The sequence below is a fragment of the Leucopleurus acutus genome (genome assembly GCF_964270905.1).
Source record: "Leucopleurus acutus genome assembly, chromosome: 14".
In the NCBI taxonomy this organism is placed as follows: Eukaryota; Metazoa; Chordata; class Mammalia; order Artiodactyla; family Delphinidae; genus Leucopleurus; species Leucopleurus acutus.
In genome coordinates this window covers 38342681-38361661 of record NC_139156.1, presented here as the reverse complement: position 1 = coordinate 38361661, position 18981 = coordinate 38342681, and the positions used below count along the sequence as shown (strand labels likewise).

The following is an 18981-nucleotide window of genomic DNA, read 5'->3' as shown; positions in this document are numbered from 1 at the left end:
AATCTGGGCCTGGGTTAAACCACCTAAGTTTAAATGCCAGCTCTAACATTTACTAGTTAATTATATGACCTTGGTCAGGGTGTTTATCCTCTCTGTGACTAAGCCGCCTCACCTGTAAAATGGGACTCTATTCACAGAGTTGCTCTGTGGATTAGATAAGATTATGTATAAAAAGCACTTAGTGCAGTTCCTGACATACAATACTCACTCACTAAATGAACACTACTATTTTACATTACAGTATTATTGCTAGGTAGAGGCAAAAGAAAAATCTACTTCACCAAAAGCTAAATCTCATACTCTTTTATTCTCAGTCTGGCAAACTAAACATCGTTACACAATTTCTAGCTTAGGACATTTAAAATGACCTCAGCAAGGTAAGGCAAGTGGAAAAATTCATGCTTGCCTCTCTGAATCATAGCTTTTAGGTATGTGACTTGATAAATTATGACAGCTAATAGCTCTAAGACATGCGCTTAGTGTCATGCGTTAAATTCGTGTCACTCACTAAAAAGCCTAAAGCTACTCTTCTTGTACGGGTTATCTTACAGGTCAAAGAGCTAGCAAAGGGGCTCCCCTGGTGGCGCGGCGGTTGAGAGTCCACCTGCCGATGCAGGGGATGCGGGTTCGTGCCCCGGTCCGGGAAGATACCACGTGCCGCGGAGCGGCTGGGCCCGTGAGCCATGGCCACTGGGCCTGTGCGTCCGGAGCCTGTAGAAAGAGCTAGCAAAGGCGTATTTTCTTAATTATTAAGCTGCTGATGTTCCATTTGTTAGTCTTTATCTTAATGTATGGGTATGCTCAGAGCAACAGATGAAATGATTCTGATAGGCCTCGATATAGGGATGTCACAAGGTGACTGGAAACAGCAAAGGAGATAAGGGTCTTGGTACAACATACAAAAGTCCTCCCAGCATGTCTTCCACCTCTTGGTCTCTCCACACCTACCACTATTCTCCACGGACAACCTAGGCACCACTTGCTGCAACGTCCTACAGTGTCGCCAGCCTACGTGGGTGATTTACGAGCTACCCTACAACATACCTGATCATAAATATTGGCTCACCATTGGTCACGAGGTGCTTAAGATGCAGAGCTTTGATTCCTAAAGCCTTTAAGACCCTTCTATTAAAATGGAAGAATCCTTAGAAAAGTTAGTATTTTCATTCTTTGTTATATACTTCAGCACTCATTAGAGTAAAAGAAGCAAAGGTAGGGCTGAAGGAAGAAAGTAGAAAGATTCCGAAAAAGGATATGGGGAAAAAAATCATACAACCTTCACTATCCTTCTGGGTGTCGCAATCAAGAATTCTTAAGAAAATTACAGCTTAAGCAAAACCTAATTTATAAATTCTCTGGAATTCTGGGTGAAGTAGGGTGGGCCATGAAGACTCGAATTTGCATGAGAAACCGACAGATACCTCAGGAAAAATGATCAAGACCTCCTTAGGACACTAGAACTAAGAACCTCCAACAAAGGTGAAAAAAGGCTACCTCAACTTCTGGGGGCTGTCCCAGGTAGACAGGGCTCCCACTAACAGAGCCTAAGAGACAGACGACAGATGGGCAGAGATGTCCCTCTCAAGAGCTGCCAGGTCACATAAGGCAAGGATGAAAAAAGAGTGACATCAGCACAGCCACACATTTCACACCCCACCTTACCCCTAAATGCCAGTCCAAGTTGGTGTGCCCTACGAGTGGCAAAGAAGCAACAGCTAAGGCCAGGAGACAGCCGAGCAGAGGTCTGCTCTAGGGACTAGGCTTGGAAGAACTTAAAAGGTCTTGAGTCATCCCTGGAACCTGCAGAGAGAAGCAGAGACTCAGCAAGAAGCACAGAGAGGAGGGGGTCTCAGAGCACAGCTGGTGGAAGTTCAGAATCTCTATGCTGATTTCCACATCCTCGGCTGTCCAACCCCCAGCAACTGAGGAACTGTAGAGGCACAAGTCACACTAACAAGTTATGGTAGAAACAACTCCAATTGAGGGACTGTGGGAAAAAATGAAAATAAGTCACACCTCTGACCTCATTCAAGACATAGAGAGATAACATCACTCGCTTGGCGGTGTCAAACAGATGCACATCATATGGTGTACGTGTCCGTAAACACACATGGCCAAGCTGTCCTGGTCTGTCAATCAGGGACCACCAAAACCTCAGTAAGGCCTGCTACCTCGAAAAGAAGCAAGCTTAAACTAATGAAAGGTTTAAATGTTAAGGATTTTTAAGCACCTCCTTTATTTTTTTAATTTTAAAATAGAGATTGTAAACCCAAATGCCAGTGGCATCAGGCATGGAGAGCAAACGGTTGCAGCTGGTGGGTATGAGAAACCAGAAGGCGTACGCCTCCTCCAAGAGGGCAGCCACCACTCAGACCAAGCCAACTGCGGCCATGGGAGCGTGGGCGCAGGAAGACCCCGGGGGGACATGTGAGACGCCTGCCCCCAGCACAGCCCACTTAGAGAATCACAGAACCACTGACTCTCTGCTTGCTTTCCTTTTAAGATTATACAAGTCAAATGAGTAAATGAAATATAGTTCCAAGGAATATAAGTGAAGAAGTGAGAGTCCTTCCCCTCTACTCCCCCGATTGTTAAAAGATCAGATCACTATGTATCCTTCTTACTCTGGACACACAACATGTTCTAAAAGTTGCCTTTTTCACTCATCAGTATGTCATGGACATCCTTCCACATCGGTACATTCAGATCTCCTGCTTTCTTTTTACCAAACCCAGAGTTAGAATACAGAATTTCAAGGCTGGACGATGATCTTCTTGACTCCAGGCCTTAAAGAAACAGGGCAGGGCCTGGCCTGTAAATAAGCTGCTTATCCCAGTCACCTAGAAGATGCCAATTACTGGACCTCATGGGCAAATCCAGAGTGGCACTAGTGGAACAAAGGATGCGGTTGAGGCCTTTGCTTCAGAGGCCATCCTTATATAAGGAAAGAGTTATTAAAAGGAAGAACTCTAAACTTCATATCTGAAATATTAATTCTGTTATTGACTAATGATACCAAAAAGCTAATTAAGCATTCAGACCTTCAGAAACTCCAGTTTGGCTGCCAGATATAGAAAAACCTCTCTATCTGAAGTTATAAACTCCCTGGAGGCCAAAGCCTCCCTGCATGGCTAGCTTTCAAAACATTTTAGGAAACTTGACCTCAAATTAAAATCAGCATTTCGGCAAGAGTTACTTACAGCCTTTGAGAAACTATATTTCAGAGAAACACAAATTGCAGAAATAAATTATTCTCTTATCCTATTAATATGATTTGCTTTATAAAAGAAATGCTTAGGGCTTTTTTCTGGTATACTTTATTGCCAAGCTAGAAACAGGGTATATTCCAGATGGCTCCCCTTTTCCCTCGCTTCCACTGCCAAATGGAATCTACCACCCCAGCCATCCTGTCTCTTGACCCCCTTCTCCTCTCCAACCCCTTGGTTTAGGTTCTCACCAAACCTCAGGGCAACCGTAGCAACAGCCTCCTAAATCACCTCTGTCACCAATCTTTCCCCTCTCCCCTTTGTTCCCTATAAAACTGCCCAAGTAATCTCATTCACTCATTCAACAAATATTTACAGAGCCCCTACTATGTGACAGGCACTGTTCCAGGCACGAGGGTGAAGCAGGGCACACAATTAAGTCCTTCCCCTCAGGACCACCCCAGAGTAGCATCGGATAAGTGATCAGTGCTGTGGAGAAAACGAAGGTGGGCTTGGGGAGACAGAGAGTGCGTGAGATCTGGGTTACTTTATCTACATGGTTAGCAAAGGCCCCATTTGGAAGGGGTCGTGTGAGCAGGTCCTGAAGGAAGGGGAGGGGACAAACAGGTCGGGGGAAGAGTATTCCAGGTGGAGAGGGCAGCAGGTGCCCCGCAGGAGCACAAGCCTGGTGCATCTGAGGACAGCAAGGAGGCCAGAGCAGCTGGAGCGCGGCGAGCAGGGCAGCAGTCCTCAGAGGTGCAATCACAAAGCGCAGACACACAGGGCCGTGTGGCGTACAGCGACAGCCGGGAGTTCCTCTGGAGTGAAATGGGAACAGTGCTTTCATGCGACAACTCCTTCCCAGGATTTCTTGGGAAATGTATAGTTCTCCATAATCTTGAGAAAAATGAATTGAGAAATAGGGGGAAAGTATTACAATTCTCCTGCTTGCTTAGCAATCAACGTAGAACCCAGTGACATCAAATCCAAAGCAAGAGCAGAAAATGCTCCTGTGCAGAGGTGAAGGTTAAGGCCAACGTTTTCCAGAATTGGGCCAGGAGCACAGAGAAGTGAAGCTGTCCAGATCCAATCACTCAGTCTTCCTTGTAGCGGCCGCCATGTTCTTAGTGTATATTCTCAGTCCTGTCTGCGGTCAGTGCTGAGCCAGTCTCACAAATATAGTCAGTATTAATAAGCCACACATAGGATGACTTCTACAAATCCTGATTCTCTAGTGCAGTTAATCTTGCTAGAAGACCCAAATGTTAACATTATTCAAACATTACCAGACGATGTTCAGAAGCATTTTTTAGTGTTTGAATATTCAATATAGGGTACAGTTCTTTGTAAATAGTACTAAACTTAGTATTTCTTAACTATTAAACATTTTTTAGATATCCATAATAATGAGTAAAGAGCAATAAGAACATTGGAAGTAATTTAAGAAAGGTTAAGTAAATTAATTAGCTTCCTGCTAGATATGTTTTAAACGTTGTAAAATTTCTAATAAAAGGAGGAAATTTTTAAGGGAGAAATGTGTTTTAAAAGAAGAAATGCAAAGAAAAGATGTAAATGTTGTTGTAGAAATCAGCCCCTAACCTAAAATCTAAACTAGCAAAAATAATAATAATATTTCAACAGCAAAACCAAACCGAGGCAACCAGAAAAATAATTTTATTGTTAAAAAAGGAAATGAGTTTATATGAACTTAGAGAACCCAAATCTTTTATAAAAAGTAATAAGTATGCCTGCCCTTTGCTCCAGAGACACTATATCTTTCAAGGATATTCTCTGTACAAACAAGGGAAGTCAGTGCCTCTACATGCAAGAGACCCATGGGGAAATGCTTCCCAATCGTAGGTAGGTTGACAACAGGGAAAGACAGAGGGAGAGTGTGGAACTTGGTAAGATTTAAGGTTGCAGAGGTAACTAACACAGACATACTAAATACCAGAAACTATTCCTGCCAATTAAACTTATATTTATTTATATAATCCTCATAACCACCCAAAGAGATAAATACTCTTATTACCTCCTCCCATCCTTTTTTTTTTTCTTTCTTTCTTTTTTGGCTGTGTTGGGTTTTCATTGCTGCATGTGGGCTTTCTCTAGTTGCAGCGAGCAGGGGCTACTCTTTGATGCGGTGCGCGGGCTTCTCATCGTCGTGGCTTCTCTTGTCACAGAGCACAGGCTCTAGGCGCGCAGGCTTCAGTAGTTGTGGCACGTGGGCTCAGTAGTTGTAGCTCGCGGGCTCTAGAGCACAGGCTCAGTAGTTATGGCGCATGGGCTTAGCTGCTCCGCGGCATGGGGGATCTTCCCAGACCAGAGCTTGAACCCATGTCCCTTGCATTGGCAGGCGGATTCTTAACCAATGAGCCACCAGGGAAGCCCTCCCAACTGATAAATGAAGAAACTGAGGCACAGAGAAATTAAGCTACTTCTCACACAGCTAGTAAGTGGTAAAGCCAGATTCAAACCAGGATTCTGGCCCTCGGCCCTTGCTAGTAATCACTACACCTTTCTGCCTCCATGCTGCTTCAACTGGACCCTAAGATTTCAGAGTATGATTGGCGAGTGTTATTATACATGCTAATGGTTCGATGAACTCTCACTAACACCATCATCACTGCCAGCATTATCATCACCATCATTATTACTATTTAGCTGCTTATTTTTTTAATTATAATGACATTTTATTTAAAGGCACCACATAAGCTTTCACACCCATGTACCAAATCTAATTCCCCAGACTGGAAGCTTCCCCATTCCTGCCATAAAAAAATAAACAAGTTACTCCTGGCTGCTTAAATTTCATGCTTGAAATATCCCAGATAAGCAAATTGGAATGAGCCAAACACCACGATAAAAAAAGGCATCCGGCATTTTCTCCTGATTAACTGGAGAAGTGGATTCTGTCAGTGTTCCAGGATATGAAATTTCAAGGCCTCGGACCTAACAGTCACTGCTTTCGTGTAAGGACATACTGGTCTGGAGGCTACTGAGGGCAGCCCCATAACCAATCCATTCAGACAACACCTGGAAAAGAGAATTCTGACCCAAAACAGACCATGAAGCTAAGGGAAGTTGGTAAACTTGTCACAGAGTACACATCACATATCAAAGACCTGTTACTAAAATGACAAGGGCTGAACAAGGAAGACCCCTAATTATTGTTTTAGGTACCACAGTCTTTTACCTCAACTTGCTGTTGCTTCTTTAAGCAACATCAGTATCCTAACCACTAACCATACGTCAAGCTTCCAGAGGAGCACCCAGAACTCTCCTTCCAAGTCATCTGCAATCACCCATACTCTGTGTCTGCTGCTACATCTGTTCTCCTGTCCACATGGCAGTCACATAGAGTGCATACCCAGACTGCTTTGGAAGTGAAGGAGAAAAAGAGAAAGGACTAAAAATAGCTATCTTGGCCTAATCTCTGAATATGGAAGATCTATCTATCAGATACACACTAGAATTAACCCCATTTTACTGGTAAGGAAACTGAACCCCACAGAAGTTAAGTAACTTGTCCATGGTCATAAAGGTCTTATTATCAGCAGTTCTAACAGGCTTTCTCAACAGGCTGAGCCTGCCCAAAAGGCACAGGAAACATTTTTACCAGCAGAGAAGAATTAAGCTTCTCATGTAGCAAGCTCTGGGGAGATACCCACAGCATGGAGTGGGCGTTTTTTAGTCACGCAGGGGGCAAGATTATATTCAGTGTATGTTCCATCACTTAGAAGTTTCTAAAAATAAAATCCATTCTTTCCTATGTAAAACTATAAGGAATTTCAAGTCGACTATGTAAACAGGAGGAAGCATCTGACACCTTTTTCTTAAACACAGGAAAGGAAGTTTAAGACAGAAGAAAGGAAATAAGCAGGTATAAATAGCTCAGCAAGAATGTGATTTCTTAGTGGGAACTTCCACAGTTTTTCCTTCCATTTTCTATAGATACATACACTCATACATACACATATGTAAATAAGTGTGTGTGTACAGTTTTATGTTTTTCCTTGCTGATTCTAGCAATACAACTGCCAAGTCTTAATGCCAGGTACTGAGAGAATGAGGAAAGAATATTATCAGTGACAAGTGTCAGTCAAATCAATGGAGTGAGAGAGGCCCTCTCCACCAATTTCTGGTGGCCCAATTCTTTTGGTAAAAGATCTGTCAGCACCCATAAAAGCATAATACTCCAGATGACCAACAGGCACTTGACAAGACGCTCAATATCATTAATTATTAGAGAAATGCAAATCAAAACTACAATGAGGTAACACCTCACACCAGTCAGAATGGCCATCATTAAAAAGTCTACAAATAATAAATGCTGGAGGGGGTGTGGAGAAAAGGGAACCCTCTTGCACTATTGGTGGGAATGTAAATTGGTACAGCCACTATGGAGAACAGTATGGAGGGTCCTTAAAAAACTAAAAATAGAACTACCGCATGATCCTGCAATCCCACTCCTGGGCATATATCTGTAGAAAACTCTAATTTGAAAAGATACATGCACCCCAATGTGCATAGCTGCACTATTTACAATAGCCAAGACATGGAAGCAGCCTAAGTGTCCATCGACAGATGAATGGATAAAGAAGATGTGGTATGTATATGCAATGGAATATTACTCAGCCATAAAAAAGAATGAAATAATGCCATTTGCAGCAACATGGATGGACCTAGAGATTATCCCACTAAGTGAAGTAAGTCAGACAGAGAAAGACAAATATCATATGATCTCATATGTGGAGTCTAAAAAAATGATACAAATGAACTTATTTACAAAACAGAAATAGACTCACAGATTTGGAGGGCAAACTTGTGGTTACCAAAGTGGATAAGGGCAGGGGGGATAGATTGGGAGTTTGGGATTGACATGTGCACACTGCTATATATAAAATAGATAAGCGTCAGGAAATTGCTGTGTAGTGCAGGGAACTGTATTTGGTATCTTGTAATAACCTATAATGGAAATGAATCTGAAAAAGAAATATATATAAATATAAATATATATATATATATGAGTCATTTTGCTGTACACCTGAAACTAGCACAGTGTTGTAAATTAGCTGTACATCAATTTTTTAAATGGTAACAACATAAAAATACTTTAAAAAAAAAAAAAGCATCCGGCTTCCCTGGTGGCACAGTGGTTGAGAGTCCGCCTGCCGATGCAGGGGACACGGGTTCGTGCCCCAGTCCCGGAAGATCCCACGTGTCGCGGAGCGGCTGGGTCCATGAGCCATGGCCGCTGAGCCTGCGCGTTTGGAGCCTGTGCTCCGCAATGGGAGAGGCCACAAAAGTGAGAGGCCCACATACCGCAAAAAAAAAAAAAGCATACTCTTTGACCCAGTAGTCCCATTCCCTTTACACATCATTTTCATGAATTTCCTCCCACACTTCACATCATGTTTCACCCAGTTGTGATCAGAGTCCACATATAGTTTCTGTAACCAGCTACACAGTCTTCCTAACAGTCATGTTCAAAGGTTGCATTATTTGGCAAGGGACCACAATCATTGGGATAGAAGAGGCCTGCTGTGTGTTTTTATGTTATAATCACACCTTGTTATTCAAGAATAGTCTCTGAGCTAAGCAGCACATAATACATTTTAGTGCTTATATTGGGCAGATATAAACTTTTAAATCATAGTTTAAGAACCAGTTAACTGCAACAGTCAATAGGAATAAAATAAGACTAGCAGTAAAAAGGCCTGGTTTCTGAAACTTGAACTAAGTTTATGACCTCAGGCAAATCAAAATTTCTCTGGGCCTATTTTTTCACCTGTGCTATGGCCTGTGAGTGTTCACGGCGCACTGGACACTAGTCAAGCATTTTGCATACATCGGCTCATTGTAATCCCGTCACAACACAAAGAAGCAAGTGTCACCACCCCCATTTGACGGCTGAGGAAACTGAGGCATGAAGTTTGTATCAACTGGCAGAGCTAGGACAGAACACAAGCCACCTGGAGCCAGACCCTGCTGCTAGATTAGAGGATTTCTGGGGTTCCGTCCAGCTCAAACCCTCGATCTTTCTGACATTCTAGGAATGAGCTGTGCTCAGTTGGTCACATTTCTGCCAGCTTTTTTGGTAGCTGCCCAATGCCCTTCACAAGTAACAAATCCTTCATCTTCAAACACCGAGAGATTTAAAGCAGCTACCAAGATACTGACGTCAGACCCTGACTTTAACGAAGGGTCAGCCTAAAACAAACTAGAAATCCATGTGGCGCTTCAAATGCTTCTTGACGATTCAACTCTCCACTGATGGAGGAGGAACTGAGTTATTAGCTAAACTGAAAGGCAGAAGGATGCAAGAGAGAGAAACATTTTGCTTTTGGAATAAGTGAAACTGGAAATAGAACCACAAACGGTTTCCAGGCTCACTAGCTGGTCTCCGCTCACTAATATTTCAGATGCTCCTCCGCCGCACCCCGCCACTAAGGACTCCAGAAGTTTGCTCATCACTCCACAACCAGGCAAAACAAGGAAGGAGAGACTGCAGTGACATCTCCAAGCCACCAGAGAGCATTTCCTCATCTGGGATCAGAAAAACCCACCCTAGTTCACATGCATTTCTTTCTTTCAGATTAACAAACAAGTCTGAGGCCCACCCTTTCTTTTCTTTCCTTTTTCAAGTCCCAGCCTCTCCCCAGTCCAACTCACCCTCACCCAAATGAATGAATGAAATTACCACTTTCTAGATCAGAGATTCTGGGACTCAGCTGTGCACAGAAGTCCAGGTGTCTGACTAAAATGCAGATTCCAGCCTCCATATCCATAAACTATGTTTTGGTGGGTCTGGTATGGGGCTCAGGAATCTACATTTCCCCTAACACTCCCTGCATGCACGCCTCACGCACAAGGTACACACACGCATACACACACCCAGCACCCTGTACCCTGCCATGTACACATGTGGAAGACCAGACTTTGAAAAACACTGCTGCAGAGGCTGGAAGAACAAAGTTAAACCTCTTTATTTTTTAATTGAGGTAACACTGGTTTACAACATTATAAAGTTTCACATGTACAACATTTTATTTCGACTGCTGTACACACTATAGCGTGCTCACCACCAAAAGTTTAGTTTCCATTCATCACCTTACAGTTGACTCCCTTTACCCATTTGACCCTCCCCCCAAACCCCTTCCCCTCTGGTAACCACTACTCAAAGTCACATCTCTTTTAAATCACAGCCTAAACATCATCTCCATACTGTCAAGGGACAGGAGGGTTTTCTCTGGGTCCCCCTTTCCCTGTGCATCTGCCTATGATTCCCAGGGCTCCACCTTCAAAACACACTTTCCTCCTCTGATCTGCTCACTGCTGTGGCCCTTACTAGGTGAGCTCTAGCACTTCCTGTCAAAAGAAAACCTCAGCGGCAGAGTTCCTGGCAGCTTCACCAACTCATTCCCAGCATCCACCGTCCGCCTTGAGAACGTCAGAGCAGTAATCTCACTCATGAGCTGTAAGCAGCTCAGCAGATGCCAGCTTCTATCAGGCACTATGGGGCACCTAAGAGCATGTGGTGGGCCACCTGGGCCTCGACCAGCCCCTGATGATCAATGCTTTTGAACCCATCATTCTCTGGCCAGATGGGAGACTGGAGTTGCCATACTCCCAGACTGTGCCCATAGGAAGGGCATTCTGTACACGCAGGCTAAGCAGTCTTGTGACTACTGAAACAAAATAATGCCAAGAGGCTGCTAATTCAATTAAAGGAATGTATTACACCACAGTTAAAATGAACCTCGCTAAAATACCATGATACTGAAAACCATGTTAAATCGTCTTACATAAGAGACTCTTTTTATGGAACTCGTTTCCTATGCAATCAGTCCTTCAGTGACTGAGGGTTTAAATTACAAGGATCCACAGGTGCAGGGTTTCTGATTACACTTGTGTATCCTTTGGAACGAAGGTACTGACAATCCACCTCTAAGTGCCAGAGGTGCACAGGTGACGGCTCCCAGGGCTCCCAGGCCAGGCCTGACACCACACCTCACCAGGGGAAGAGCTACAGGGGGCCAGAGGGGCTCGGTCTGAAAGAGAAACAGGCACCACCCAGGGCCCTGTGCCACACCAAGCCTTGGGCCAAGCACAATAACCTGTCATCTGACATGATGTTAAAATGTAGAAGGAACGCAACATCCTTGCACCCAAAGACGTTCCTGGGTTTGGGAGTCGGGTACAAAAGGGTTAAAATCTAATCCAACTCTACCATTGAATGTCCCAGGCAAGTCACTTAACCTCTCTGAACCCTCCATTCTGCCACAAGGTGTCAGGTCCTAGGAATGATAGGGCATCTGACTCCTTTGCTTCTAGGAAGGTTCAATGTCTCCATCCTCTTCCTCTGGGAGTGATTTAAAAGTTAACACACACTGGGCTTCCCTGGTGGTGCAGTGGTTGGGAGTCCGCCTGCCGATGCAGGGGACACGGGTTCGTGCCCCGGTCCGGGAAGATCCCAAATGCCGCGGAGCGGCTGGGCCCATGAGCCATGGCCGCTGAGCCTGCACGTCTGGAGCCTGTGCTCCGCAACGGGAGAGGCCACAACGGTGAGAGGTCCGCGTACCACAAAAAAAAAAAAAAAAAAGTTAACACACACTGGTGTCCAACAGCTGTGTCTCCTATGTTGGGGTGTCCTCCTCAATAAGTGAGCACAGGTGGGAGGGGAGCCCACCCCATCAGAGATGCTGAGAAGGAAGACCATCACCCCCTCGCATCCCTGGCACCTAGTGCATGCACCAAGCCCTAGACAATCAGATGCTCCCACCCAGGACCCTGAATCTGGAGCGAGTGACACAAGGCGACAGGGAAGAGGAGAATGGAGCTGAGTGGCACAGCAGTAACCCTACATCCAAGGCCTCACTAGGGTGTTCACAGCACATGGTGTCACTGCTCTATGTTGTGGTTTTGGCTGTGGTTCTGGCAACATAGCTTCCTTTGGTAACTGCTGGATATCCTTTCAGTGTATCTTTTTTCTGCTTCAGTTCTTATTTGCCACCAAGAATACATGGACAGAAGTGGGAAAATTTTGACAACCTTCGGCTTTGAGAAGTGCAAGAGAATGACAAAAATAAAACATCGAAAGAAGTCAAACCAGAGAAGTGACGGCTTAGAAAATAAGACTGAGCAAAGACTCACACTGCAAAAGTGCTATTCAATGAGTTTGCCCTCCTCTTTTTTGTATCTTAACCTTTACGATAGCTCCTTCATTTCTGAAAACAGATGCTTTATTTGCTTGTGGAGGATGCTACAAGCAAAAAACACATTAATTTTCTTTCTTTTATTCTGTTGACAGCTTCATCTGTTTTCAAATTTCTCACCGATTCTTAGAAACTGGAAGGCGATGGCTTATTAAACTCCTTAGCATTAAGTTCAGTTTAACAAATCTTTACTAAAGGCCTACTACGCTACGTGCAAAGCACTATGCTACATGTTAAAGCTAAACTCATAATAAAAGGAGACATTTCAAATCAAATTCAACTGGAAATTTTGTAATTAATGCTTGAAACTTTTATTTTAAATGTAAAACACCAAGGTAATTATTTTGTGAGCGCTCAGGGTGATATACAATATATCCTAGTGCTACAAAACCAAAAGGGTTCACAGTGGTGACCTACGAGCCCAGTGCGAACCACAGACAGGTTCTGTTTGAGCCACATGGCGTTGGTGTTGTTCAAGTTTTCTATCAGTTACTTAAAACTCTGGATTTCTATGAAAACTGGGAGATCTGGCCCCTCATCCCCCACGACCTAGGCTACCACCTGGCAACATGGACCGAGTTCCAGCAGCCTCTGCGCCTTCCATAAGGGGCACACAGCTCTCCCGTGTTTCACAGGGCCCAGCCTCTGCTACTTTATTTAATACCAAACCCACTTTGCAAATTTATTTTACCTGCCTGGTCCCAAGAGGCATTGTGGATGCTTGTTTTAGACACATCATAATGTGGGCTTTATGAAAAATAGATACACACACTTAATTCAGATGCTTCAAAACTTCCTTTTTCCACAAGGGAAAAAAGAAGGAAGAAAACATTCTTTCCTACTTCAAACATTCCCTGGATTTCAGACTTTCCAGAAATATTAATTTATAAAGTTACTGAATCTCTTAATTGCATCACGTTTTATATTTAAATGTCTGTTTTCAGGAACTGACAAAATGTTCTGCATCCCCATTTTATTCACATGCCACCCTTCAGGTGTGGGGAAAGGTCTCGGAACATTTGTCTAATTCAGTAGGAAAAACAAGCAGGTGGGATAGAACCTTATGATTCTTTACACATTCTTGCCTCAACAATCGTATTTCTATAATATATCAAACATCCTATTTTTATGAGCAAAAAGCAACTGGTGCTACAAGAGCAATATTTTTTTTATAAATTTATTTATTTATTTTTGGCTGCGTTGGGTCTTCGTTGCTGCACGCGGGCTTTCTTTAGTTGTGGCGAGCAGGGGCTACTCTTCGTTGCGGTGCGTGGGCTTCTCATTGCGGTGGCTTCTCTTTGTTGTGGAGCACGGGCTCTAAGCGCTCGGGCTTCAGTAGTTGTGGCGCACGGGCTCAGTAGCTGTGGCTCGCAGGCTCTAGAGCGCAGGCTCAGTTGTTGTAGTGCACGGACTTAGCTGCTCCGCAGCATGAGGGATCTTCCCGGACCAGGGCTCGAACCTGTGTCCCCTGCATTGGCTGGCGGATTCTTAGCCACTGCGCCACCAGGAAGGTCCCAAGAGCAATATTTTTAAACAGCAGAATATACATATTTCTATTTCTTCCAAATTTCCTTTTTCTCCCATTAAGAGGAGGCAGATAAATTTCTCACACCTTTAGTTCTTACATAGCACTGCAAAGAGGTTCAGTAGCCACTCAATAACGCCTGGTGAGTGCTTGAATGCTTGAATGAAGAAAGGAATGAACAAATGAACAAAGGAACAAATATAGGAGAGAACAAAATAACATTATTTCTGAGCCAGAGGGAGCCATGAGGATCCCTTGCTATCTCCTCTCCAGGGCCTGCAGCTGCCTGAATGCTCTTCCTTGACTCAGACCAAACCCACCCCCCATCAGATCTCCCATCACTGCCATCCATATGCTAGGATTCATAACCCCTAGCCTCATTTTCCTAAACCTTTACTAGGTGTAAAAGTTGGTTTCAAAAGACCAACACACAAACTTATATTTATGTTCCTATGGTTACTTTTCCCCTACATAAATAGGGGGAAATAATCTACAATGTACTGAGGTGGTATTTCTTTGTCCCAAAGAAGTGAGGGCTATAAGCCCTGCCTGAGGTGCCTATAGTAAATGGTGTGTGAATTGGAAGCCGTTTTTTTTTTTTTTTTGGTAAGGGATGAACAGTAAGGATACCAGGGAATGGGGCAACATGGCATAGCAGAAAGAACCCAGATTTTGGAGGCGGTACTTTTTTTTCCAAGCTAGGAGGCAATAAAATAAAACATGGTAGTTAAAAGTGTGCACTTTGCAGTGGGATGGCCCTGGAATCAAGGCTGACTCAGTCACTATTATGCAACCTGAGCTGAACCTCCCAGAGGCTTCCTATCCCCTCCGAAGTAGCTGGGGTGATCCCCACTGGGGGCGGCTGGTGTGACAAGGCCCCAAGACGGCACCCAGCACCTAGTGTGCCACAGTGGCAGCAACAGTGGCTAATCTTCTCCATGACACGTATTCAAGGTCTTTTGCTGACCTTCTAGGAATGTCTGGTCACATTTCCCAAAACAGTTTCGTACTGGCAAAGCACTGCAAACTGTGAACCTTCCAAGGGAAAGATGCCATAAAAACTAGTGAAAAACTTTCCTAGGCTTCCTGGCTTCTCATTCCCAGAAGGAAGTTCAGGAAAAATGGAAGGTATTGTTCTCATAATCTTTACTATTAGAACCAGCCCTCCTCACCTGCCGAAAAAGTCACACAAGAAACATTTTAGATTCTTGGTCCCTCAGTAGCAAAGGTAATAAAGGACTGGAGCTCAATTACATAAAATCACTGAACATAACAGAAACCACCTTCTAGTAAATCAGCTATTAAGTCTCAGGTTAATTCTGCCAATGTTATTTCTTGTGGACCTCAACTTTTCTGAACATATTTTTTTAATAATCCTGAAAAACATCAACATAATCTAGACCCTTATAAGTATAGCTAGTACCCCTATATTACACATGAAATACTTTTCCAAAGTGAGAATAAATGAGTAAAATGAGAGATACATTCAAGGTCTATGTGCTACTGCCCCGTAACTATAGTTCCCTGTTAGGGTCCTAGTCACATCATACAGTGGGCCCTTCAATTCTGTATTTCAAAAAAGGGAAGAAGAAACTGCTTCCGCCCACCACCCTTCTGCAGGAGCTAATGGATAAATTGGTCTGACTTCAACAAGAATTTTATCTCGTCCAACTGCAAATACCAGCTACCTCTTGCTGCCCAAGGGTCAAATCACTGACAAAAAGTAGAAAAACTAACGGCTGCCTAATAAACTGTTTTATAAACAAATTCTCCCTTAGTGGAGGGAAAAGTAAACCTTAAAAAGCTGATGAAGAGACAACGTCTTTATAAAGCCACTTTGCCCGTGCCGGGGCAGCATATGTTCCCTGCCCAGAGAGCTGTCATGCCCCTCTTAATATTTAATACTTTAAGAGAACATGCTGAACATTAAGAAAAGGCAAAAGCTTAAGAGTCAGAAGAATAAGAACTAAGAAAAGCAAATTCGAATCTGGGTGCAATTTCAGCAAAGCCTAGCATCTTTCCAATTTCCCCACAGTGAGCACTGTTGCATCTGGGAGGAAGGGAGCCAAGGGGGTACCATACGGTACCCAGCACACCACAATGTCTGAGCATAATTACAGCATAATAATACATAATGGTGTGATAATAAAATCCTCTGAATATTTAGCACTTACTATGTGCCAGGTGCTACTGTATGTGTATAGAGTGTACATGTCTCTGTGCACATATATATATATGTAAGATAGATATAAAAATTTATATATTAACATAGAAAGCTCATATATTTTATATATTTAATAATAAATATATTAATGTATTATAATTAGTACTAAAAATATATATATATATATAAAATCTCATTTAATCCTTAAAATAACCCTGAAGCAAACAACATTCCCATTTTACAGATGAGAAAACTGGGGTTTCGAAAGGTGAAGTAACTTGCCCATGGTCTCAGCCAAGATGCTAGGATATACAACCAGATCCGTTTTGTCTAATTCTAACATGGGCTCTTACACACCATATCACCAAAGAAGGTTCCAAAAATTCCCAAGTGGGAGACTGTAGCCCCACCAACCCCACCACCTAACACGGATCTGCCCCAGCTTCTGATCAGAGATGCCCCACAAGAAGCTGGGTGATGGACGAGCTAAAGCAGCTCACCCTGCAGGCGAGACCCAACTTCTTTCAACAGAAGCATGGCCAGCTTGTCCCCATTATGGACCCAACAGTAAATCTCTCAAACAAGGTTATAACCGTGGCCTCCACAAAAGGCATCAGATACTGGGGTCTCACATGAAAAGCCAGCGACCTCAGAAAACCCTCACCAAGTACCTGATCTTAGACCCTCTTTAGACACCCTTGTCTCACTGTCCTCCCAGCAGCCACAACAGCTGCAGCTGGAGGAACACACCCCCCTTTCAGCGAAACAGCCAAATGCCATAAATGCTACCCTTTCTTCTCATCTCCCTCCAAGAGCATGAGGAGTCCCACAATGGATAGGATATTTCATTCACGCTCTGTCTGAAGAGCAATTTTTCCCATAGAGAAACTGGGTAGTTAAAATTCTCAACCCGATGAGGGGCCTATTCATGGTAATCTCAAAGCACAAATGACAAAGCTATAGTCTGCCTCACACATTTTTTGAATCACAAAACTATCTGTCTCATAAATTTAACCCTTCATTTCTTGATAGCACTTTTGATGGTACACATTACACTGTAACGTATGTATGTGATAAACGTCCGCCAATAGAAGTTTGTTAAAGAATACAAATCATAATTATCACATACTAAATGCCAAAATCACGTTGGCAACAGAACGAAATTTTAAATAATAAAATGCCACAGGGCATATAATGTAAATCACTTGGAAACTATACATATTTGCTTCTTCCTCGATTCTTTATTCAGGAATCTATAAATACTGCACAGAGCTGGGGCTTTAAGCCCTGGGAGTGAAGTAGCTCTAGCAAGATCAGAAGCTGGCAGTTTCTGCAAACAACAGTCGTAGCTCTCCTTTTAATTAAAAAAAAAAAAAAGAGGTTTAGTTTCCATTGCTGACCGTCAGAATGCAGAAAATAGAAAACTCAGGCTGCTTCAATTAAGCTGAGAGTAACCAAGGAAATATTCTGCTTATGCTTGGGCTAGAGCTTTAAAAGTGGAAGCGTGGCAGAGGCAGCAATGCTGATAATCAACGAGGGTGACAAAACTCAGAAAACTCAGGCTGGACATTGGTCAGCTAACTTGTCATCATTTGCAAGTTTCCCTCTTAGCACTAAAAACTCTGGTCTCTGCCTGTGAAGTAACAGACACAGCGCCAGGAGGTCATTTTGCTACTGTATATATATTAAGGGAGAAGGACACAGAAATATAGAGAGAGGAGTTTCTAATTTAACAAAAAGGATCCCTTCCTAACTGACAAGAATTCATAATTTATTTATATTTAGCTTTTTGAAAAAACTCAACAACTAACAAGGAAGATCTACAGTACCGTGCTCCTATTATTTTAATTCAACCTCAAGACAGTAACTAAAATTACCCCTAGATTGTTGGTGGCTTTAACAATAAGAGTGAGTAACTGACTTTCTAAACTTAGGTAAACTGTGAATCTGATTTCCCCAAAGGTTGATAGAGTAATAAAAGGCCAATATTTTAAGTAGAAAGCAATTTCTCAGTTTTGCACACAGCTCTGCACACAAAAAAAGGATCTTGGGCAAGCTTCCACATCAATCAGCATGGAAGCAGAGAGGTTTTCCTTTCCTTTCCCAGTGGTGAAGTTATAGCTATTGAAGAGCTGCTGCTGTGCAGAGCTGCAAGTCTTCTGAAAAGAACTTCTGTTATCTAATCGCCACCAGGCCAGGAACTACCATCTCAGTTATCACCCAATGACCAAGGCATTCCTCTGAGGGGCTGTGCCCCAGTAAGCGGGAAGGAAGCATGGGTATCTATCTGCCAGAGGACACGCCCAATGTTCAGAGAGGACAGAAAGAAACTGAATTTATCACCACAAGGGGCACATCAGGAGATAACCCAATAACCCAAGGTCAGTTGGCCTATATTAAAAGAACCGCACTGCCCTCCCCAAACCTGCTTAATTTTTGCAGAGACCTGCTATCAGAATTAAGGTTAGTTTTTTACCTACTCTCTGACGATCCGAGCTTGAATGCTTTGTTGAAGCATTTACTAGGGATCAAAGTCACAAACACAGCCTCACTCCCCATGCCATATTTATGTCCAATCCCTCTGGCCTGCGGCAGTGCCCTTTGTGGGTGGTCAAGGACAAACGGCATTAAAGCCTATTATTGGGCTTTTCATGTAAGAAGGCTTAATGTGTCAGCTGCATTTTAATCTAAGAATTAGATGCTTACCCTCAGAAAATTGCTTTTAGAAACATCAATAAGGATTTTTTTTAAGGATTCTTATTTTTTCTCTCAAAGCCCAATTATTTATAAATTTATTGGTATTTTACATCTGAAATGAAAGCCTTTAACCAAGAAAAAGAGGCAGCTGCTGCAGAGTTAACAAGAAAG

At 43.1% G+C, this 18981-nt stretch overlaps 1 protein-coding gene across 7 annotated transcripts in view; it reads right to left on the bottom strand.

Moving 5' to 3' along the window:
• The window catches only part of SGMS1 (sphingomyelin synthase 1), a 289370-nt gene that overhangs the window by 225693 nt on the left and 44696 nt on the right, over nucleotides 1-18981 (bottom strand). The gene's annotated exons all lie outside the window — the stretch shown is intronic.